A 20,558-nucleotide genomic window follows, 5' to 3' on the forward strand; every position below is an offset into this window, starting at 1 on the left:
GCAATACGAAGAAAGATTGATTTCAGCTTTTCCTATTTACTAATAGTGAAGAGTTAAGCTTCAGTTCGTGAAGTAAATACACATCTTTGGTTAGAAGGATGAAGGACCAACACACAGCTTGTATTCTTGAAATAAACTTCATTTCTGCTGCCCACAGCACTGTACACTGCTGTCCTCTAGGAGCTGGGCTTGTCTGCTCTCCAGCCTCACAAACACTCAAGGAAAACAGGGGTGAGGACAAGAGAGAAAAATCAACCTCTGGAAACGGAGAGAGAATGAACTTGTTTGTACTGCCCTCCCTCAATTTTTCATTCAGGAAGGGTATTATTTTGACTGTTAATTAGAGTGGCATCTGTCTCTGCCCCACTGGCAGGAGACGAGGGAGCACGAGCAGCCTGAGCTGCTGCTCCAGGTGTGCAATGACTGAAAACTCATTTCTGAACTGCTCCACCGCAGGAGCAACAATTTACACAGGATCAGCTGGCTCAAACACACCTCCAAGAACACATTAACTGAGGATTCGCAGAGCATGGGAGCTTTCTGGATGTATTTTCCAAACTTAACTTCCCTTAGCAGAACAGCTCAGCAATGCACTGACACCAACTGCTGTACATGAGGCAAAAGCTCAGAGCCCACAGACCTGACACAGGCATTATTCCATTTATTCCATAAATCCCCTGGCTTTAGGAAAGTACACGTCTACTGCATAGTCTGAAAGAAAATTACTGCCATTACATGTAAAACCTGTTGCATTTACAAAAAGTTCTGAACACACAGTAACAAACCGCACTGCTAATTTTTTAAGACCTGTAACTTAAAAGTGAACTGTGTCATATGGCTCAGGATTGGATTTCTCAGCGCTTTTTGTATTTTCTACCTTGTTCTTTTATTTCATGGCAAAACTCTCTGCCATGTCAGCATGTGTGCTGTTATAGGAGTATAACTCTACATGCACAAGGGAGGAACAACTCAAGTATCCCATTTCTGGAAACTTGGACTGACAGCTGGAACACAGAAGCAAAATGCCCACCAGACTGGAGCATTTATAAATTCCTGCACAATTCCAAATGCTTTTTGTGACTGCCACTATATCTGTGAGACTGTTTACACCAATTTTACCTTTGGTGCTACAGCAGTTTCCAAGTCTTGGAGTTTCTCACTGCATCTATCAGTGTCAGACAAAAAAAAAAAAAAATAATTCTATTTATGGCTAAAATGACAATAAAGCACACATTTCCTTCCCCACGTGCCAAATACCAGACTGACAGAAATGGAATCTCAATGTAATCCTCTAATGCCTGAAACCCCTTCAAGTACCTCAATACATCAAGTGTTAAACGTTTTATAACACCTATAAACACTCCAAGAGTCTAATGAAGCTTACACTACTATGAGTGCAACAAGTGAAAGGTGGTGTAAAAATCAATTTTCTTTCACCTCAGCTGATTTATATTCCTTCCTGAACAAATTAATTTCACACTAAGCAAGCGGTTTAATAAAACTTGAGAGGAGCCCTATATTAAGGAGTTTTGTTCTTACTTCAGGCAGAGGTAACTTGGAAAGAGTAGTAAAACAGCAGTTCTGGAATTACTCTGCAATTTGTAAAGGCTGGCCTGCCTCATTTCACAGCTTTTTCGCACTGAGTTTTATTTCTGAACTTGTGAAAATGAATTTTAAAAAGCACAATGTAGGTTTGCAGTCCAGAAATTGCACTATAAACAATAACATATAAAAGTAAACCAGGCAAGAATGAAAATTCAGCTCAGAGAAATAAACAGAGCCTTAGTCCCCAAATTGAGAATTAAGCTCTGCTTATTCTACCCCTGTCTGCAATACAAATAGTTGTATGACAAATAAAAAAATCAAGGGGATTGCTGAGGTACTTGATATGAAACAGGGCCATGCCATTGCAGCATAGCTGGAATATTCAGCATTTCTGTCCTCCCCTCTCTGCTCTTGGAGCTGCCCGCACATTTTGCATCCCTTAGAATGCAAAATGTGTAAATTGTAAAACAAACACCCTTTCTTGCCCCAAGAAATCCCTGCACACGCAAGAGCTCCTCCTCATTTTCCCCACCCCCACAACCACCAACCCATTCTGCTGGGAAATGAGGAAGAAGACAGAGATAAGACCTGGACTTCAAAACGAAGTCTATTTTCTATGCACAGATTGAAATAACAGTGACAAATTACACACATTAAGACCTCTCTGGAGCTTTGTTTTCAGATCTTCTCAATTGCTCAGTACAACTGCATTTGCTTGCTGAGACTTAAAACTTAATCAACTGAAAAAAAAGCAAGTAGGATGCAGCACTCTACAGAGTGCACAGAACAAAACACCAGGGGCTCAAGCTGATAAAAAAAAAAAAAAAGAAGAAAAAAAAAAAGAAAAAAATGTTCTGAAAACTGAGATCAGCTGAGCTGTTTTTTCCCATTTTTATCTTTGTTGACTGCACTTATGACAAAAGTCAACACTACAGACTGGATGTAACTCTTCTCCCACCTCACTTGCACATCTTCCCGTGGCTTCCAGGGTATAATCCTAAGGCAAAACTATTCATAAAAAACAGGTGCACAGCAAAAATGGGAACCTGGAATGTATGCAAAATGTGTGTAATAAATATCTACAACACAGTTTGAGTCATTTCACAAATATTAATGCATCTCTGAAGTGTTTGTTTAAATAATGTTTTTAAAAGTCATTTCGCTTTTTCCAAATCAGGCATGCATTGCAATTGTGCTAAGCATTTTTAGCCAGCATGGAGATTTGATTTGTTTGCTATTGATTGAAAAACATATGAAAGAAACCATTGCTATTTTTCAGAGATTAAAAATGTCATTTTAGACTTCAGGTTTATGTTTTGTGATGTTGCTTAAGCTGAAAAAGCTAATGTGGTTTGTGACCCCAATGCCAATTCACCAGAACATGAAGCAGCAAATAGAACACAATTAGATCTATAATGGCGACAAACAGAAAGTAACACAAGATAATTGAAAGTTGTTTTCTTTTTTCTCATCTTACCTGCATAAAGATTTGCTGAATGACACAAAGGTGTGAAAGCACGCAAGAAAAAGGGGTTTCCCATTAGGGACTGAAATATCAACACTGGGATTCAGAGTGGGGGCAGGATGTGGCAGGAAGAAAGCACACACTGCTCTAGTTTGTGGAAAAGCAGTCAAGGAAATCGTTTATCTTCTTGTTTCCAAAATATAAAAAAGAAGATTTGATAATGGGAAATTTTTGCCTGACTCCACTCATTTAAGGGAGTTGTAAAGGAACAAAAAAGGGAGAAAAGTTTTATTGGAAAGGCAAATAAATGAAGGTTTCTTATATAACAAATCAAGATGCCAATTATTTTAACAAAGAGCAACTAGTGGAACATTTGACTCACCTCCATTTCTAAACACTGCACCAATGATTTTCCCTGACACTGTGTAAGGCTATTAACAGATTCCACTAGAGAGTGGAGAAATTTAAGTATTAATGGAGTCTTTACAAGAAATTAGGAACCAAATGAGAAAATCCTTATGTTTAAGGCATTCAGGTTAATTACTTCAACCTGGTGGACAAGGACAAAGTAAATCTTAGTTTCAACCTTTATGTTTCTAGGTAAACTAAAAAGGGTGATAACCTACAACCTGTATTCGCACTCTTCATCCTACCCCCACGTTTGACCAGGTATGTTTTTAACCTAACGAAAACTGCATGGTGTGAACTGGCAGATCAAATTCTTATTCCTTTCTCAGAGGGAAGGAGACACATCCTGACGGAGTAATTAATTGTTGTTCCAGCTTACTGCAAATTGCCATGCTTTAAAAATCCCTCCAATTCTAGAGCAGCCCTTATTTGAGAACCTTGGTTTCAGCTGGTATTTTAATGATTCTTAGATTGGTTTGAATGACAAAAAAATAAAAAAGAATTCAGTTCCGTTCTGAAGGTTTTGCTTGTTCACAGGTGTTTCTGACCAAGCCTTTTTGCTCAGTCCTTTGTCTCCAGCACAGAGTGCCAGGAGAAAAAGCTTCTACATAAACAATATCCTGCTCAAGAGGAGGATAATAATCATCCATATTCCATTTCCAAGTCCCTGCTTGCTTACACCATCAGTAGAAGAAACTCTGGGCCCAGTCTCTGACTGTATTTGAAACTGTTTCACACCTTTTAAACACAACTTTCCACCGAAGGGCACCAGGAATTTTGGCAAACTCTCCTACGCCACATTCCCTCTACTTCCAAGCGTTGCCTTCACTACACAAATCACAGCTCACCAGATCTGATTATTATCTCTCTACTCGATAACCAGGATTTCAATTCTTCTTTCCTTTCACTGCCACTTTTGCCAATCTTTTTTTGCCCACAAAACATCTGTATCAGAATCACATTCATGCCCTAACCCAGGTGCCATCTTCCTGACCTGACAGGCAGTTTGCAAACACAAGTGCAGGTGTCAGAGCAGCCAAGGCAGAAGGTGTGCTGGGGGAGCCAAGCTCTCTGGAGAAGGCAGACTGGAGCAGCAGCCCTTTGCCAAGCAGCCAGAGCAGGAGATTCCGGTGCTTTTGGTTGATTTAAGGTCTGTGGCACACCGCAGCTGTCACAGCGAAGGGCAGACAAAAGACAGGCTGCTGACTGCAAAATGCTCTAAAGCACAGCAGTTTTATCAAGTGTTCACTTGGCATTTGTCTCCTGTAACCTGTCTCTGTGTAATACAAGGCATTTCTCTCTCTCCTCGCTCTTTAGAGAGATATGAAGTTTAATGTACTGACTGGTACTTAACAATCAGATTTTGTCAGCTTTTGTGCTGAATGGCACCTTCCTTCTCCCATTGCCTGTGGCAGCACCATTCCCAGTGTGAATTATTGCCTCATTCCCGGGGAAGGTGACAGATCCTTGCAGCACCCGGTGCACTGAGCTGGGAGGGAGCCTCGTGCTGCCAGGCACATCCCCCTGATGGCACATAAATCCTGCCTGCTGTCACCAGGGCCACTGCCACCTCCCGCCCGCCTCCCCTCTGCTCCCCTGGCACTTCCCCGCTGGAAATCCCAGCTCTGCAGAGATGGGGCAACTGAGAGGTGTTTCTAAAGATTTTACTCCATTATCAATCTCATAGAAGGGTGAGACACCAGAGATGTAAATCTCCGTGCCATTCTATAGAAGCCAAACTATTTCTTTGTCACCTTATGTATGTTTTTCTTATGAAATCTTATAAATGTTTTTCAGCCTATTAGCTTTTGCTACATAATGCTGCTAATACTTTTAACACCAATCACTTATTATTTTACCCCTGTGGCCTTGCTACAACGCATCTTTCACAGTTCTAATTCTCCAAAATATCTGGTCTGTTTGCAAGGCCATCGTTTGAAACTTGTTTCTGGTTCAATTTCTCTCTCAGCAACGTCTGTCCTATTCCATGGCCTTTCAAAGTCAGCACACTTTATCTCAGACTTTGCAGACACATGTACAAGACTCTGAGCTTTCAGTCAGGCTTTGAGAATCCTCCACAGATCCATTTCTCACACTTCCCCACACGCACACACAGCCCTGGGGCTGGAGGGGGTCACTGCTGCTGCATCCTTGGGCAGCTGCACACAGGCTGTGCTCTGCCTCACCCACTGCTCAGGGAGGCACTCCCAGGGTTGGTCTGAGCCATTGTCTCCCTGCAGGAAAGGCCCCCGAGACTGAGAGACCCAAACAAAACCCCACACGCTGTGCACAGGTGACATGGGCCTGTGGGCCAGCAAAAACAAACCCCAAACTTCCTTTGTGAGCCTTTCCAAAATGATCCATCCTGCCCTCTCCACACATCCAGCTCTCACCTTCCCCAGGTAAAGCCCCAGGAAAGGCTCAGGTGAAAGGTTTAACTGGTTGATGCTGCAATGAATCAGGCAGAGATGAACCCAGAACACCAAAAACCCAATTAGCAAGACACCATCCTGTTAAAATCCTGTGATTCTCAAACAAATCCTCTCTCTCAGTCCAAGAGGAGATCCCAACACCTTATTTTAAAGTGTGAGATCATAACCTGTGGCTCAGATTGCTCTGAATGGAGCTCATCTGAGCATCATTTCACTGGCAATGGCAGCTCTACAAGGAACTCATTTAGTTCAGCTGAGCTCATTATACAGCACAGAACTGAATAATTTGTGCCTGAGAAGTCTGATGGCATTAACAAAATTCCAAAACAACTGCTGGTGAAAGAACTTGGCTTGCACCACTCCGCTCCTTAGAAAGACACTCCAGTCATGTGCTCAGGATCCAGAGGATGAATGAAAATCATGAGCTAAGGAAACCTCTCCATCAACAGGAGGAACAAGATGTGAGAGGAGGCAGCAACAGCTGGGAACAAAATTCACCTCTCTCCCAGAGTAAGTAGGAAATCTGAATTCAATTCAGGAACAGCAACAACACATGTGCACCAGGCTCTGCAACACACAGAATGCAAGGCATGACAGGACACTGTTTTAAATAAAACACTCTGAATGGCTTTATTTACCTATAAACTCTCCCAAAGTGCACACCACTGTTTGTGATCCCTCATCATCGAGGAGAAAACTCTAGGAAGCACAATTACGCACTCCATTCCAAAGTGAGGCACTGAAATCCAGTGGCATTGTCACTTAGGAGAAATGGATTCTACAGCTGCCTGAAGCATTGCAGCTCCAAATCCCACAGCAAGCTCCTTCCCTGGAAATATTTAAAGATCAGCTCCAGAATAATTTCAGTTCTAAATTACCCCGTTCCTTCCTTCCTCTTCATCAGGTTCAGATTTTATTTAATCTACTTTTTGCTGTCAAAGTAATATATTACTGAAAATACATTTTCAACTATTTTAAGAAAAAAACCCCATGTTTTTAAAATAATTTTATCTTAGACAAGAAATCACTTTGAAATAATGTTACTGCTCGAATAAATTTATAGTTCCTGGAACCAATGTAAGTGTGTATTTTCCATTTTCTTTTTAGCTGTGTATATAATGAATTTCACAGATTTTGCTGATGCAAACACAACCCAGTCTAAAGAAATTCCATATCAGTAACAACAGAGACAAAAATCTGCAATGTTAAGTGATAATAAAAGAAGATGAAGAATGGATCGCCTAGGTTGTAAAATCAGCTGGAGGAACCATTTTAGGCATAAAAACGGAGGCAGAAAAGTTCTCACCATCATAATTACCATACCCTCACATAATCCAGCCCAAATTATTTACTGGTGTTGTAACAACTGATGGGTTTAGTTCAGTTTAGGGATGGAGGGAGGGGCTCTACATCTCTGCACCTTGAAAAAGAAAATAAATTTGTCTGCAAAATGTGCAGAACAAAAAGAATAAATAAATAAATTCTTACAAGAGAAGATTATAAAATTTAAATCAGGTATTTAACACAAATGCACACATATAGAGCAGCCCCTTTTTACTGATTTCTATCAATGTTTCCAGAGCAAAATCACAGACATATACCAGGAGAGGGTCAGGAGAGATCAGTGATAGCTTTGGCATCAAAAACATATAAAGAATTTGCAGATTATTTAAATTATATTATGTAGTAAATCCAACTATAAACAGCAAGCATTTGGAAGTAATTTGAATTTTCTTATCCCTGTCCTACCTGACTTTCAATTAATTCTCAAAACAGTTACTTTATCTGCTCACCACTGTGTTTAAGGCTTGATTTCACCATAACAAATGAAGTGATACTTTTGAAGTATCGAGTGTCTCTTTTTGCTGTGAGAAATGGAAAGCCAAATTTGGCTTCCCTTTATCTAAGGACCATGCAGCATATATCAATGCAGCTTGCCAGCGGAGTAAACCAGAAATCCCTGTGAGCAGTGTCAGTGGTGCAAAGCTGCTGCAGGTCAGTGGGCTTTGCTTTGGGTTTCTGCTCATCCCAACTGACTGCTCTCCTCCAGTGAGGATCCTCAGAGCAGGCAGTGCCACCCTGACTGGAGCGGTGCCATCCCAGGAGGACTGAGGAGCACAGCCCTAAAAGTGAAAGGAAATACAGGAGCTTCCCACCTCATTACGGGAATGGTGGAAATTTGGGTCCCTGCGAAATTTGAATTTGGTGACAGCCACACATTAACCCCCAGCCTGGCTACTAAAAAAATAGAAATATTTCTTGTGCTTCACCTACGGAAATATAACCCAGCCAACAGAGAAACATTCTAAATTTGACCAGTTCATGCCAGGGAAGTTACAAAGAACTCATATTTGGTATTTAACTTCAAATTTTTGTCAGCTTTGAGAACCCCTTCTCTCAAAGAGACTTCTTTGGTAAAATTGTATTTGCAGTGGAGGACAAAGCACAGACAAAACAAGTCACTCAAATTAAGATTTTAAAGCCAACAAAGCAGCTGCCTGCCTTCACCTCTGCCATTGATGGGTGTCATTTAAGAACCAGGCTTCGGTTTTCCCTCCTTTAGCTCCTGCAATACTACAGGTTTTGATGAGTTTGGACTTGATGGAATGTTTTGCTCCCAGCCCTGTGCCACAGACAATGATTTTGGCTGTGTTCTTTACTCAGGTGGTGGGAGTATGGAAGAGCTTTCTCCTCCTGCCCGTGCAGTGTGCCTGGGACCTGGGCAGGGGAGGGAATCTCACCTACAGAATGATTTTCCTTTTTCACTACAGAGAAAAAGAAAACTAAATTCCATAGCGTGACAGAATAAAATGTCAGGCTCACAAGCAGAAAGCTGCCCACAGGTGACAGACACGAATGTAAGGGATTTTTATCTATGTGGCAAATTAAGGCACTGACAAAACTGATCAAATCATTATTAATAGCTGAACTGTGCAGCAAGGTCTAAATCATTTTGTTTACTGATAACATCACAAGCTCTAAAATCTGAGCATCTTCCCAAAAGTCTGCAGCCAACTAACAGCAGATTTTTTACTGCTGGAAGACATTTTGGCAGAGAGAACTGGACAGCATGTTAAAACTTGATAAATCTTTGAAAGAGAGGACCGAAATAAATTCCTGAGATTTCACCTCCTGATAGGTATTCCATTGCACAGTGAAGCAAGGTGGAAGTTTTGGCATGGCAGGTCAAATGAGGTATTAATTACTCCTCTGTAAAACCCACACTGTGGCAGCAAACAGTTGATCTGAGCAGGTCACTGGGGTGTCACACCCAGGAAACACAAACCCACTGCAGGAGCCAGCACTCTAAAACAGAGTTTTATTTATTTATTCTGTATCATGCTAGAATAGAAAGAGAAAATTAGCTTTATGGAAAGCTCTATATAAGAGTGTGAAATCACTCAACAAAGACATTTAGAAAATGAATACCTAGAAAAACCGATTTTGCCAGAGGAGAAAGAGCAGCTCTGTCCACAGCAGCATCAGAGGATCAGGACACGCCACGCACCAATCGTGACTGTTCAAACAGCTGAAAACACACAGCCAGCGTCACTCAGTCCAAACACCAAGAGCTTCAATTCGTGTATATGCATCTGCACTTCTTGGAAATGTCCTTTTTTTATGGAACCGGAGGTAGTTTCAGAAGGCAGGATGGGAGCATCAGAATGGAAATAAAGGCTCTTTACCTGAGTACTTTTGTGAGGAAAGGCAGAAAATGAAACTAGGCTAGATCTTGAATCTCAGAATGAGATGGGGAGACTGGGAGATGAAAGACACCAGAACTTCTAAAGCTCTTTCCCTGTCTGTGCACAGGCACAGGAGGAGCTGCTGCTGCTGCCACCAAAGCACAGGGAGCTGTGGGAGCCTTGAAGTGCGCTGGCCAGGAAATGCAAAGAGCTCTGGGCTGAAAATCAGCCCAGCTGCACATGTCAATGCTTCCACAGTGTTTGGATGTGGGGATGAAGCACAGGCAATAACCTGTCAGTGACTGCAGTGGGATGATGGCAAACTGTTCTCTGGTTGTTGGCCATAACAAGAACACCTGAGCTGAGCCCAAATCTGAAATCAGAGCAGGAGGTCTCTGTCTAGATACAAAGCAAGGACCACGACCCATTTCAGCACCTCCTGGCCTGGCACGGTTTAAACCCCACTGCCAACTCAGTCCACCTGCTCGCTCCCCACCAGGGAGGATGGGGGAGAGAATGGGAGGGGGAAAAGCAGGAAAAATCATGAATTGGAGCAGAACAATTTAATAACTGAAATAGAATAAGAAATTTCAATTAAAAAAAAAAAAAGAGAGAGAGAGGAGAGAAGAAAAGAAAGGAAGAGAGAAATAAACCCCAAGACAAACAAGTGATACAAATGAAAGTCATTCCCCACTAACTGAGCAGTGCCCAGGCAGTGCCTGAGCTCTCCCCTCCAAGCTGAGCATGATGCCCAGTGCTCCGAACATCCCCTGGGATGGCTGTGCCCCCTCCCAGCCTCCTGTGCCCTCTCTCCTCCCTGCCAGGGCAGTGTGAGAGGCTGAGCACTCCCTGCCTCACTGCAAGCCCTGCTCCGCACCAGCTGATCCCTGGCTGTGTGACCAGCAGTGTTCTCATCCCAAACCCAGCACACAGCCCTGCACCAGCTGCAGCCCAGGCAAAGCAGGACGTGGCCCCAGTAGAGAGGAACACCCCTGGTTCACCTGTGGAAACATTTCCCTCTGCACTGGAAAGCAGAGAGAAGGCTCTGAAGGAAGTGAAGCACAGCAGCCCACACACAAATCTCCTCTTCAGCTGTTGAAGAGATCCATTCCCAAATCCCAGGACATGCTGAGTGAGGGATTCCATTCATTTTCTTTGTACAGAAGTGGTAGCAATACGTAAATTAACTATAAAAGTAGTAGGTATCAGGCAGAATAGCATTCTCCCTTTCATTCATGTTGTGTTGAACTATTTTATAGTCTACCTACATCCACAAATACATCCTTAAACATCAACACCAAATCACTCACAGCTACCATTAAATAGTATTTCATCAGCGTATCATTTTATGGCATTTAAAAGACTTTATTTCCATACATCCAAATGCCACAGCAAATTATTTCAAGCCAGTAAGAAACACAAATAGTTAGAAGGTTACGTGTGGCATACTAATTTGCATTTCAAATTGCAACAGAGTCATGAGTGTGGCTTGACATCAGAAATGCATATACTGAACGAGATGGAGCCTGTCCTGTATCTGAATACAACCCCAGCAGGCTGTGCCAGGGGCTAATAAAGAGCTTACCTGCTTTCAAAAGGCCTTGCATGCTGTTTACTTTGGAGTTATTCTCTGCCTGCCCAGGAGCCTGGTTTCACTGGTGCTGGCCGGGCCATTTGGCCCCTGCAGATAAATGAAGTGTGTGCCACAGTCCTGAGGAGCCTTTCCTTTCCCTCTCCAGCTGAGGCACGGGTGTTGAAGAGGTGAGGCACAACCTGCACCCACTTCTTCTGTACTCAAGTTGATTTTAGGTCAGACTTCTGCTGTATTTACAGTCCTGACGCGGCAAAACAAATCAAACCAGTGCCTCGTTCCTCTTGGTTTTCACAGACCCTGTTTGTGTGTTTGGGTTCAGCTCCTTGCAGCTCTGAGGCCAGTGTATAAAATACTGGATTTTATGGATAAAATGGCCGCAAGTTACACCCTGACTTCCCATTTTTCACCTACACAGCTGTTCGCTGTAATAATCAAGGATTAACAAGATCCCAACCTTTCTATTTGTATCCTTTGGGTTCATCAGCTTCTCACCCTCACCCCCAGCTGGTCCAGGAGGTAAAACAACCAACACAGATTTCAGACCTGCCCTTGCTGGGGCTGTGGGTTTAAAGCCAGCTGGGTTATTGTTGGGGAATGCTTCCTTTGAAGCACAGCAAAATTTGAGAGTCCTCAAATCCTATCACAAACCCCTGTAGTACATAAACTCTAGAAAGAAGGAAGTCTGGATTTCCTCCGAATTTACATGTAATTGATCAACTTTGGTGCCTAAGAAAATACAAAACTCTTCCTGTCATCAAAAACTTGTGGGAAGGCACCACTCTGTCGAATTTCTGGTGTTCCCGCAAGGTCTGGTCAGATCTCAGTGCAGCCTTTTTCTCAGGGCACTGGTCTTGCAATCAAATGCAATTTTAATTTGTAAGGACTCAATGATTTCTCCAATACCTACCACAGAGCACATGAAACAATGGCTAAGAAAATATTAGCAAAGATACGTGGATAGAACAAACCCCACCAAGCTGACGCAACAAACCACTTTGGAATAGTCTCAAAATGAATAAATGTGGTTGGAGGGAAGGAAAAAAGGTCCTTCATTACAAGATGAGCAATTAAAATTCAGCCTAAAAAAATTACTGTGACTCTGAAACTCAGCCTAGGAAATTTGTATCTAGTCACTGTTCACATTATCATTCTAGTTTCAACTTTTACCATTTTAACAGGTACATATGTGTAGAAAATGTATTTTTAATTTCATGTATGATTCAAGAGAAGATGGGAGAGGAAAGGAACATGGCAGCTGTAATATTTTCCATTCCCCTTATTCATCTGTGCCAAGTCAAAAATAAAATGACTATTAGAATAAAGTGAGTTGCTTGATGCCATTTCCTCAGTACCTTGTGACACCAATCTGCAAACCTGCTGAGTTTTCAGATAAACAGTTTTACTTAAAACACCTAAATTGTTTAATGTGCTATGCACAGAATGTTATTTCTATCAAGGTGATATGTATATTGATAAACCATTGAAGTGAGATTCCCTTCCAGAAATAGTATTTTTATGAGGTCCTGGGATGCACAGGTGAACCATAATGGAAGTGAAAATCTCCTGGGGCCTTTTTTCCATCTGTAACTTGTTCCAGAAATAGTGTGTTCCTGGAGAACACTTGCGCCCCTTTATTCCAGACTAACTCACCTAATTGCTTCAAGCTGCTTTTCTGTTTGCATTATTTCCCACCTTCTCACACACCCAGAAAGAAACCATTACCCTTTTTGCTGCCAGGATCATCAGTACCACAACTTTACACTTGCTACAACTGCTAGAATAAGGGAAAAACAAACAAAAAAGTGAGAGGTGAGAGCAAAAAACATCCTTACTGCCAAATTATGTATTTTCATTAAATTCTCTTTCCTTCAGAGGCAAAGAATCTCTGAGGCTTGCATGAATCAATAAAAAGTATTGGGTTTATAACGATAGAAAAACAGATCTGTTTAATTTATTAAAGCATATCTATAATCCTTCCAGGCACTCAGGCTCCACTCACCCCCAGTGCATTGGGCAAACTGAGACAGAACAAACAGAAAGCCAACACAGAGAATGCAGAGTTCACTTTATTATTCAGGAGAAACTTTCTGGCTGCCTTGGGAAGCCATGCATTCAAAGGGAGTGAAGTTCAGCATCTGTTCCCATCACCTTACCAGGGTTTTACTTTTCCATTTGCTGTCATTGCAATGCAGATTTTTTAAGACAATGAAGGGATGAATAAAGGGCTGAAAAAGGTCTGGGGAAAAAAAAAAAAAACAAAAACAAAACCAAAACCAAAAACAAAACAAAAAAAAAAAAAAAAACAAAAAAAAACAAAAACAAAAAAAAAAAAAAACCACAAACCAAAAAAAAAAAAAAACCCCAAAAAAAAAAACAACAAAAAAAACCAAAACCCACCACTTTTTTTAATTCAGGAGGTGATTTTTGCTCTGAGAGGCATTCCCTCCCTCCTGTACAGATTCTCTGAATCAGGGTTGAGGAGTCATGAGGAAAAGGAACCTCTTCAATATAGTTCCAACCTGAGTGCAAGCATTTACCATTAGGGGACCACAAATGGCTCCTCTGAGAACCTCCCTCCCTACTCTCACAGAAGTTACTTCAGAAAGGACAGGATTTTTTAAATTTTAAAATCTAAAATTCAGCAGAAATGACCATTTTCAATGCAGCCAGTAGAAAATACAAGAGCATAAAATACAAAAAAAACCCAAACCCCAAACCTCATCTCCACAATCCCAGTCAATAATTTGGTCTGTCACGTAATTACAGCAATGCAACAAATTTGACAAACCTTCCCTAACTTGTTCCACTCAGCCATCCTTTCAGAGAGTTAGAAAAAAGACACTTTACACACCATCAAGTTAAAAATTCCCCACAATTTAGAACCAAATATATCTTTTGGATAAATCACTAACAAAAATCCCATCTTATTGAAAGCAATTAATTCTGTTCATTTATCTCGGATAAATTAATTAAGGGGTGCAGGACTGCGACACAGCTCTGTGGGTACACAGCACACCCCAGCCAGCACAGACACCAGCAAAATGCTGCTCCCAACTTTGCAATGTTCATTTAATATTCATTTACCACAAGATTCCACTTTTGGAGTGGAGAGGTGCTCACAGAACCAGCTAAAGGCTGTTTACTGGTGGGATCTCTGTGCATGCCTGGGACTTTGCCTCTCTTTCAGGATCAAACTGAAAATGAGCTCCAGGCCCTAGACAGGAAGAAGCTGTCCCTTCTCAGGATTATTAATTATTAATTGCACAATTATCGCTGGGAGCAGAGCAAAGCAGCCAGCATTTGTGCCACAGGACACTTCCCAAGGCATTAGTGTTAGGATGCATTACTCAAATAAACTTCAGTGTGCTGAAACACCTCAAAAGACCATCTCGGTGAGAAATGTGTGACTTCTGATCATGAAAACAACAAAAGGGAAATAACTCCAGGACGTGAATGATTGGGGGTTTTTTTCAAGATGGACTTTAATTCGGAGAGAATAAAAGGATTAACAAGTATAAAGGCACTTTAACCTACATCCCCTCCCACGGTAACATTTTTAACTTTTGCCCTGCGTTATCTGTTAGGGGGAATTCCGTCGCAAAGGATGTGCAGCTTTCACAAACCAGAGGCACTGTTCACGGCAGTTTCCAGCCCGTGGCCTTTGCAGCTCCCCAGACTGGCTGTAAAAGCTGCTGTCAGCTGCAGTAACATCACCAGCGCTGCCCAGAAAGGAGAGGCTCCCCAGGAACAACTCCCTGCACTCTCAACTGCTTGGGGCCTGCTCTGGGCTCTGCAGAAACATCCCTTTAAAAGCAGGAAAACAGCTTTTGTTCTTTTTTCAAGTGGAAGTAAGCAACATTCAGAAGTGACATGAAAGGGACTCGCAGAGTTTACAGTACTGGAAGTCGTGACTGCGGTTGCATTTTTATTTAATACAAATGAAAGCTGAAAAACGCTGGGGCAATTTTAGCGGACACTTTTATACTGGCCTCCAGTTTGGGTTAACCAGAATTGCAGTCTGGAGAACTGAGGACCAGCTCTCCTCCCAGAACAAAGTTCTCTCTCAGTTTTTAGTACAAAGTTTGAAGTAAATCACAGCCTGAACCCTTGGTGTACACAGTTTAGCTAGAATCAGAGAACAGAATAAAAAGGGACCCACTGTATCCAAGTCCCTGCTCCTTGCAGATCTTCCTAAAACAAACTCTTGTGACTGAGAGCATCATCCAGATGCTGCTTGAACTCTGACAGGCTTTGTGCTGGTGCCCTGGCACTGGAACAACAGGAAAAAAACCCAGAAACAATTCTTTTTCAAAACAAAGCAGAAAGCCTCAAGTTCCCTTATGCTTTCTGTTGCTTAATATCTGTAGGGCTGGATACACAGGAAAATCAGCTCAGTGCAGCTCCACTGTTTCCTTCACGGTGTTTTTTAACTAAATGCATTGAATGCCGACCCCTGACATCTCCACGAGGGCATCCCATGCAAGTGCTGTGTTTAGGGACAACCACAGCCATAAAGGTTGGACCAGTTTTAGTTGATACCATTTATTTTTACCTTTGGGCCGATAAAAAGGTGTCTCAGCAAAGCCAAGACCTCAGGAGGTACCTCAGTGAGAGCTCAGGCTCTCGATCTGTGCCTGCCTAATGCAGAAGCAGCAGTTCTGGATTTCTTCCTGCAGTTTTCCCACATCCTGCCTGTTCTGCAGCCTGTGCAGCTGCATTCCCACCCTGGGGCTCCAACAGCCCCTTCTCCTGGGGTGTCCATCCAGGCACAGCCCAGCTCTTGGAGCTGCATTTCCACCCTCCTTCCCCTGCCGACAGACAGTGCAGACCCTCACCAGCTACTCACAGCCCTGGGAGCTGCCTACAAAATAGAATCAGCTTTTGATTTCTTCCACTTCGGCTTTTCTGAATCTAGTTTGCTTTTGGGAAACTCTCAAGCAGCAGATCAAGCACCTTTCTGATCCCAGACAAAACTGGAGACACCAGGAACCAGAGATGAATGATTCTTGAGGCAAACCCAGCAATCTGTTCCCAAAATCAAGGGAAGAGACAAATATTGAGGGCCTCTGAATATTTTAATCAGCTGCAGATGCCTCGCAGGTATTATTTTCCACTTCTAAAAAAATCCCAAAACAAAACCAAACCACACCCACACAAAAATCCCAAGCAAATAAATAGAACCAAGAAATGCTAAGTACAAATCAAGAAAATACAAGACAGTTATTAATTCTCCAGTGGTGGATTTTCAGGCAATGCCTGAACAGAAATACCAGTGCCCCCCTGAACCATTGTCTCCCTCTGGCTTGCAGGTGTGGAATTTGGTCAGCGAATAAACTAAAAGCCAGGACGAACAAATATTTCCTAAACAAGGTGAGACCAACACCTTTCCAGGAGACTTCTGACTTTGAATTGCAAATTCTTTGCGGAAACTCCTCCTTTTTCTATGCCCAGGGATGTCTGAAGGGCCAGGACCTGCACTGGAACTGTGACAGACACACCCAGAATCCCACAAGGGACTCCAGAATCAGAACCCCAGCAGACAAAATGTCATTTCCTTTTCATTTCCATGCGGTGTATTTACAGTGCGAGCACAACTATTGGTTTGCCAGCAAATGCTGGCACTGTCACGGTTTATTTCTGCCCTGCCATGCCCTGGGTGTGCACAGGCCTGGCACACACTAGCATGCAGTGTGCCCACACATATTTCCACCAAATAAATTTGTAAATACAGACATTCAGACAGAGCTACACCTACCTGAAGAAGCTGCTGCAACACCTTTAACAATAACCTCATTGATCACTCTTCAGAAGAATACCCTTCAGTAGAGGACAGGATTTACCAGGGATTATTAATTATTCTGCAAGCAATTTCTTCATGTCAAACAAACAAATAAAAAAAACCCAAATGGAAAAACCAAGAAAAGCAAAGAAGAAACAAGAGTGTGTTAAATCTATATATCCCAAAAGCGATGTTACACCAACAGTAACTTGATTAAACATAAGAACACGTGCAGCCACGGACCTTGATTGAAGTGTTCATTTAATATAATTTAGGTATCTGAAATATTCTGCTTACTTGATTAGAGTAGATTGTTTGCATTTTGATTTATTGCTTCCAGATCAGTATTCATTAAGTCACTTAATATAAAGGCACCCTTACAGCTGCTACCCTATTAAAGGTAATCATTTTTTCCCAGTCCTGTTTATAGCACAGTCACTGTTACACTAAAACAGCCTGGAGCCATCTATTAATCACAACCACAGTTTCCATGTATAAATCTCTTCAGAAACAAGTCCTGATGGCGAGGCCTTGTGTTCTGCACAGGAATTACAAATTGTTATTTTGTCTCCAATTCAAATAGTTTCTATTCTCATGTGCTATCAGGGAGGCCCTGGGGTAACTGTGCAGGGGGGTGATTCCTATTTAAAATATTGCCTAGAAGTTCCAAAATGTCATCCCTAGCAGTGTTTTAAGCCTGGGTTTTTTTGTCCTAAGAGTCTCAGTTTTCACTCCAACCAATGTACTGAAATCAATGCAATTCCTCTGTAACTTCAATAAACTTTTTAAATTGGAATTGTAAACATAGCACTTTATCTTTCAGCACCACTGGCCAAAGACTACACACCTGGTTCAATGGTTCTGGCTGATACATTTTACATTTATTCCTTGCCTGGTATCAAAAGGGACAGAATAATCCTGTGATAGTGACATGTAATTAACTGAACCACTGGCCAAAAGAGATTAAAATGCCAGAAAAGCCACAGTATGTGCTTATCCCCTTTGTTTTAACATCTTTGGAAGGTCAGTAAGAAAACACCCTAACACTCAAAACAGACAAGACACAACACACACAAATTGCAGCAAATCGCTGTCAGCTCCTGGGTTTGGGGCATGAGTTTCTATCACGTTACCAACACTGATTTCAATTCATCAGAATGCTGTAAACCCACAGGAGGGCTGTGCAGGAGACAGCTGTGAGCGCAGTGGGACTGATCAGCAACTCCTCCAGGATTAGTCCACGCCCAGGTTAATAGTGCTCACTCTCTGATGGAGAGAACCAAGCTAAAATCGACCTTCAAACCATCCTAAAATATTTATTTTCCTAATTATGCAAGTTATTCACAGATGAGGAGAAAAAGGCTTTTGTCTATTCCATACATATATCAACCCATCAGCAGTGCAAAAATATTCAGTGAGACTTGTCAAAGACCAAATACAAAAGCATTACCTGAAAAATCCAGTGTTATTTCCTCAGACAAAGCATTTTTTCCTGTTGCTAGATAATGTCAATTAATATACTGATACATCTAGGAATAATAATTGAAAAAAAAAAAGTTTTGCTATATTTCTTCCCTGGTACAATGCAGCACGATTTCAAAGGGCTTTCATCAACACCAATTTTACAGGGTCTGTTTGTAATAATATTCTGCAAAGCAGCCCTTCCACTCTGGGACTGCACCGTGCTGTTTGCCCAGGGTCCAGGCATCCCGTCACAGCCCCTTTGCTCCTGAGAGAAAGAATTCTTCACAGAACTCCTACTAGCATCCCTTTATACATCCAATTATATCAATTGTTACACTTATTTCTTCTCTTTCTGTGGTTTCTATCCAAAATCATTACAATTAATGGGAAAAGTTCCACGGCCTCCAAGGGATTTCATCTATTCATCTTTCCATTCTGCCAAGAAATGCTGATGTTTAAAGGAATCATGTTCCCCGTTCTGTGTAGCTTCATTAAAACTACTGTGGCAGAAGTAGTTCAAAGGCACAAGGTTTTTAAAGCTCTGAAGAAGCTTGAAAAGTTTGCCTGGTAATATATTAAAAATAGATATTTTTAGTATAATAACGCTTCAGTGAGGTGCTGATAAGGTAGAGAAGATAATAACAGAATGTGGTAAGAGAAGAAGAGCTACAGAAAAATATCAGCCAAGGCATCTCAGGAGTCAAAGGAGGAAGCTTCAGTTCCCATTCTGCACGTTAAGAGTATCTGAGCAGACAGTGCAGTGTTACATTAACAGCTGATTTCAAGTGGGCCAAAATTAGGATTGAAACAATAATAACTGGTCAGGTTTGGGTCACTGAAAGAAGACAAACCGCAGGTGAAATCAGACACTGATAAGTCACTTTGCAGCTCACTTTGGAAATCAAATTGCAGAGGGGGGAGGAAAGAAAATAAATTAAAGCCATATCATAAAAGCAAAAAATATCATAATTTCTTCTCCAACCCCTTGAATTTAGTACAGTAACTAAGACTCATCAAATAACCTTGGATTACTTTGTAAACAAATCTATTTTATTTAAACAACTACACAGGGACCAGAAGCAAAATGCACCTAGGGTAAATAATGGCAAGTAGGACTTTTTTCCCCTTGAACAGTTCCCATCCTACTAAAACACTGCAAGCAATTCATAAAGCCAAAGGTCCATTAATGACTGCTATCCTTTGGCCATTTTACTTTCATTTTGCTTAAAATTAACTCCCTCCGAGATTGAAGTTCTCTTGATGAACAGTGATAATATTTGTATGAGAAACATCCCCAGTTATGCAAAACTCACAAGTTTCCACTCTGCACATTCTGCAAGGTATAAAAATACCTTGAATTTCGGATTTTCTTCCAGCAAAGATGCAGCTGATGATACCACTGAGCCTCAGAGGGATTTAGGGCCACAGCACAATCCTGCCTAACACCAGAATCCTGGCATTTTCGGGATGGATGCTCAGCACAGCCTCCTGTCACACCTGTTAGAGATTCTCCCAGTGCAGCAGCAGTGAACATCTCCCTTCATCCTTCCACGTTTAACGTTCAGGAGAGCAAACTATCTTACTGGAGGGTTTAGGGGCACAGAGAGAAAGGCTTGCCACGTATTTCTCTCCCACTGAGAGAGAATTATTTCCACGAATGGGTGCTGAGCAGCCCCAGCACAGCACCCACACCAAAGGAACAGCTTTTAACAACTTTCCTCAACTGCTACAAAAAGCAAGAATGGAATATCCAAAAAGGATACCAAGGCATTTGGTGGAGCTGGACAAAGGAAAAAATGAAAGCACTGGGAAGCTGTTGCAAAGGGCAATGCTCCAGCCTGTTAAAATACAGGCAGTGGCCAGAGCATTGTGTATTTCCCCCAGTTAAATGTGTGTGTAGGTACCTCAGCCTGTGCCTGTAACTGTAGGGCTTGATGGACAAACACAAACCACAGCCCCTCTGGTACATTTGGCTCAGAATTTCCTCCCACACAGAACTAAACTGCTGGTTTATGCATCCACTATGACACTGCCCAAACTTTTAATGACAGTCAGAGAATATGTAACTGATATACAGATCCCACCCAAACATATGAGTGTGAATGGAACTGAAACCAGAGTACGGAGAACTGAAATCACATGTTAAAAACCCCCACTTCTGCATCCCTAAAAGCTTTTAATATAG

The 20,558-nt window shown here is 41.9% G+C and overlaps 1 protein-coding gene across 14 annotated transcripts in view; it reads right to left on the bottom strand.

Annotated features, from left to right (window-relative positions):
- The window catches only part of RBFOX1 (RNA binding fox-1 homolog 1), a 1,151,565-nt gene that overhangs the window by 667,862 nt on the left and 463,145 nt on the right, over nt 1-20,558 (bottom strand). The window contains exon 1 of one of the 14 annotated variants that reach the window (XM_066197701.1): nt 11,122-11,398. The exons of the other annotated variants lie outside the window; for them this stretch is intronic. The gene's annotated coding sequence lies outside the window, so the exon portion shown is untranslated. Of the gene's footprint in view, nt 1-11,121; nt 11,399-20,558 lie in introns of those variants that run through there. 14 annotated transcript variants of the gene reach the window in all.

Source organism: Chamaea fasciata, unplaced genomic scaffold (genome assembly GCF_029207755.1).
Source record: "Chamaea fasciata isolate MVZ Bird 193981 ecotype frontalis unplaced genomic scaffold, bChaFas1.0.hap1 SCAF_16, whole genome shotgun sequence".
In the NCBI taxonomy this organism is placed as follows: Eukaryota; Metazoa; Chordata; class Aves; order Passeriformes; family Sylviidae; genus Chamaea; species Chamaea fasciata.